A 4,722-nucleotide genomic window follows, 5' to 3' on the forward strand; every position below is an offset into this window, starting at 1 on the left:
ATCACTCTCTCCTCTCCCTTCTCTCTCCTTTGCTCTCCCTTCTTGCTCTATCTCCTCTGCCTTCTTGCTCATCTCTTCTCTTTCTCTTCGAACCTCTTCTCTTCTCTTCGAACACCACCGCAACAACACCTACTCGATCTCTCCTCTGCTCTCCCTTAAACCACAACAACAACAACATGCAATAATAAACTGCAACAACAACAACATACAACAACAACACCGCAAAGCCGCCGCCACCACCGTAACATCAAGTTGATTTGGGTTTGTTCGAAGTTAATTTTGGGTTTAATTGATTTGATGAGTGTCTTCGAAATTTTTTATGGGTTTCTTTAAAAAAAAAAATTTAATCCACCACGAATTAAATTTGTTTTATTGATTTATTTTTTATTTTAATCGATTTAAATTTGTTTTTTTAAAATGATTTTCGATTTTCTAGTTTGGTTAATCAATTTTTTAACTTATTTTAATTCGATTTTTTTTTAATTTCTGGGTTTTTTTGTCGAATTTTTTTTTATTTTCTGGGTTTTAATTGATGTTCTGGGTTTTAATTGATTTTCTGGGTTTTATTTTCTGGGTTGTAATTGATGTTATGCGTTTTTGAACTGAATTTGTTTTTTTTATTTTTTTTTTCGATTTTCTGGGTTTTTTTTTGGATTTTTGAACTGTTTTTTTTTTTCGATTTTCTGGTTTTTTTTTTTTTTTTTCCGATTCATTTTCTTTTTTGAACTGATTTTCATTTTCATTTTTAAGGGTTACTCTTTTCTTTTTTTCGATTTTCTTTTTTTTTTCGATTTTCTGGGTTTTTGAATTGATTCATGTTAATCGATTCATTTTGGTTGTTTTAATTGGTGCAGGTATATGGATTTAATTCTTAAATTGAAGAATCAACATGCAAGTATATTGATCTTAAATCGAAGAATCAACTGATTTTCTTTTTTTTATTATTTATATTGTAATTTTTTTTTATTTATATGTGTAATTTTTTAATTTTGATTTAGCTGTTGTAATTTATTTTGCCCTATACTGTAATTATTTTTTATTATATAATTGAACAGATTTGATTATATTAATATTTTGGCACTTTTGGTTATTATTAAGATTTGATTATACTGTAATTTTTTTTTATTATATATATTAATATTATAATGAACAGGTTTGATTATATTAATATTAATACAGATCTAATTTTTAAGAAAAATAAAATAAAAATTTATTATGTTGGCACTTTTGGCACCGGTTAACCGGTGCCAAAAAAGGAATCATAAAAATTTTTGGTACTTTTTGGCACCGGTTAACCGGTGCCAATTTCAACTTTGGCACCGGTTTGAACCGGTGCCTTTTTAAACCCCTTTTGGCACCCCCCACATTGGCACCGGTTCAAACCGGTGCCTTAGGCCGGGTTTGAACCGGTGCCAAATTCGTTTTTTCACGTAGTGAAGATTTCAAAACTTCACTTGCAAGAAATCAAGTAAAAGTAAGAGAGAAAGGAAAAGGAATAGAAATTAAATTAAAATGGCTAATTAAGAACAAAAATCATGGAAAACTCATAAAAGTGAACGGAAAACCACAATATAAAGACAGAAAAAAAGAGAAAACTAGAAACATTATAAGAAAATAAAACGAGAAATATAGAAAAAGGAATCGAAAACTACTCTATTGAGTGTCATAAATGACGCTCATCAACTACCCCCTTTTCATCTTGCCAGTCAACCACGAACCACCACCATCATCTCCGTCTTCCCTTATTTGTCTCTATCACCATCACAATCACAGCTTGATGTTCCTCTCTGTCCGGAAGGTCCTCTTCACGTCCCTGTTCTTCTTCCCTATTTCCTCTTCTTGCTTCTCCTTCCTCAACAACCACCCCATCATCACTTCGCAATGATAACAAAAAGACACCCTAGTAGAAAAAGGGTATAAATTACGGTCATATTAACCCCTTTGGGAAAAAGGGTGGAAATTAAGGCATTTTGAACAGCCACAGGCTGTGGTAGCGGTGGTGTACAGCTTGCTTGTGATAAGTAGCATTTATGCCACTCTTTTATCCTTTTTCTCTAAGGATTCTCCCCTCATTTGCGCTTGTTTGGCCCTTTTTCTAAGAATTTTTACTTAGTTTTGCTTCCTCTTTCCTTTTCTCCCTTATCTTCCCTTCTCTTAGTCTTCTCGCTTTGTTTTTATTTTGATTTCCATGCTTTGTTCTTGTAGGTATTATGTACCGAACGAAAGAGGATATCAAGAAGCCAAGCTAAATGTTGTGCGCGGGGTACTGTGCGGCTCCTGTGCGGGCGCGCAGCCCTGTCAGAACCCGCACAGCCAGACTGAAGAAACAGAGCCTAACCAGAGAGTTTGGGCGACCTTATGCACGACTTGTGTGCGGGCGCACACACCTGATGAGCGGGCGCGCAGGACTAATGTGCGAGCGCGTTCATTTTCCCCGTACCCTCAAAAGTTGCGGTCGCGCACTACGCTGAGAGGGCGCACACACATTCTGTGCGGGCGCGCACGGCTGGGTTTCCGATTTATTTGCGCCTTGTTGTCCAAGCCTCTTTCTTTTGGGGGGATCCACATATATATAGACGGGACTCTTTGTAATAGAAGACACTTACTACTAATTCCATAGAACATTAGCCTAATCTGGAGAGAGAAAATAGATTGTTATTCAAGCTTCCTTTATTGTATTCAACTTTGCTCAAGCTTTAATCTTCCATCAATCAAGCAAGTATCCAAGTTTTCATCTTTCTTCAATCCTTTCTTTAGTAATCTCTTCTCCTTTCCTTTAATATTATTTATTTGTTTTATTGTTACTTATTTTTGTCTATCTTATTAGTTTATCTAGTTATTATTGATTTCATATATTTCAATCATGTTTTGTTTTAAGTTTCTTGTGTTTATTTCTAGTTTTGATATTATGTTTAGTCTCCCTTCTCTAGGCTAAACTCTTAGCTAGGGGAAGGGGGTTGAAGATATGCATTGAATGATGGATAAATGATGATAGTTGGAATGATTAAATGCCTTAAATTGATGAAAGACATGATTTTTAATGGCTTGAGATTATTGTTGCACTTTATTTGATTGCCTTCTAGTTTAAATGCATGAAAATAATTTGAACTAGATTAAGATCACCTCCATTTTAATGATTGCATGAGAATGAGTTGTTAAAATGGAGTTTCATGTATTGTGCTTCTTTATTCTCTTGATTTTCTTGTGTTTAATAGGATACATGAGAATGATCCTAATTAGCATAGACTTCTTTCATTGATTTTCCTAGACTATTGCATGAGAATGAATTGTTTAGGTAGAATCTAGTGTTCTTTGGCATGTTCATCATGATAACTATCATTGTTCCCCTCTTTCTAATCATGTTCGAAACCCCCGAACCCCTAGCGTCATTTTCTATTGATTTTAATCATCATTTTCTTGCTTACTTGTAGTTTTAGTGTTCTACTCAACAAAACCAACAAAACAATCCCCTTTTACTCTTGCATTAGTGATATTTGATGTTGAATTAGCGTGCTTCCCTAGTGGTTCGACCCTTTACTTGCCACTAACTAGTTTAGTGTAGGTTTAGGCTTTATAAATGATTAATTTGGTTAGGGTGGTAGCTTAACGACCTATCTTATCCCTATCAAATTTTGGCGCCGTTGTCGGGGAGGCGGCTTGTTTAGCGTCTATTATTGCTTTTGTTAGAGTCATTTTGCTTTCTTTTCTTTTTGTTTTTTTTTTTTTTTTTATCATCCTTGTCATTTCTAATTGTTTTCTTAGCTTTGGTGAATGCTTAGGAGGTCTCAAGGAGCACCCTCACATCAAATTGACCACGAAATCAACCGAACCTTGAGACAAGTCCGTAGGCTTTATCAAGACGAGGGAAAAGGTTTTGGTGATATAGTTGATAGTGAGAGTGATACTTACTCTTCAAGTTCACCACGCAAATCAATGGCGGGACAAGAGAATGATGTCTTGTTTCTTGAGTTCGGAAATCCGGAGGATTATGAGCTCACGGGAGGGATTTTTCTACCCGTCACGGAAACCAACTTCTCAATCCATCCACAATATACTCAAATGGTCCAATCGGAGCAATTTTCCGGAAGTGCAAGTGAGGACCCTATTGAACATTTGGACCGATTCCTTGAATTGTGCGCAATGATGCAAACCAATGAAGTGAGTCAAGACTACATTCGTATGCACCTTTTCCAGCAATCTATCATCGGACGAGCAAAGAAATGGCTAAAGCAAGTAAAGCCTAACTCTCTCACAACATGGAGGGAGGTTGTAAAGGCGTTCTTGAAGCGCTTTATCTCCGAAGAGAAGACCGCCGGAATGAGAAGGAAAATTGCATCATTTGAGCAAGAGGCCGATGAAAGTCTTGGTGAAGCATGGGAGAGATTCAAAGAGTTGGTGCAAGCATGTCCCCACCATGAGTACAATCAAGGGTTGCTCATGCGGTTTTTCTACGACGGATTGGAGCCCATGTCAAGAGCCAATTTGGATGCGGGGGCGGGTGGTCAATTAATCAAGATCCCTCAAAATCAAGTTGAAGCCACAATAGAAGAGGTAGCAAAGAATTACTCTTGGGGGGGCCGAAGAAGAAACGCTCCAAAGAGAGGTGGTATTTACGAATTGGAGAAAGTTGATCAATTACAACATCAAATTGATCAACTAACAAAAGGGCTTTCCAAATTGAACACGAGTGTGAATGCAAGTTCAAGTGGTGGAGCAAGCTCT

General features: G+C 36.5%; 1 non-coding gene across 1 annotated transcript; it reads right to left on the reverse strand.

The window, feature by feature from the left end:
* Positions 1-4,314: 4,314 nt before the first annotated feature.
* On the reverse strand, positions 4,315-4,422 carry LOC145564543 (small nucleolar RNA R71). The gene has a single exon (XR_014094853.1). It is a non-coding gene; the product is annotated as a small nucleolar RNA R71 (small nucleolar RNA).
* Between the last annotated feature and the right edge of the window lie 300 nt (positions 4,423-4,722).

Source organism: Chenopodium album, chromosome 1 (assembly GCF_948465745.1).
Source record: "Chenopodium album chromosome 1, dcCheAlbu1.1, whole genome shotgun sequence".
In the NCBI taxonomy this organism is placed as follows: domain Eukaryota; kingdom Viridiplantae; phylum Streptophyta; class Magnoliopsida; order Caryophyllales; family Amaranthaceae; genus Chenopodium; species Chenopodium album.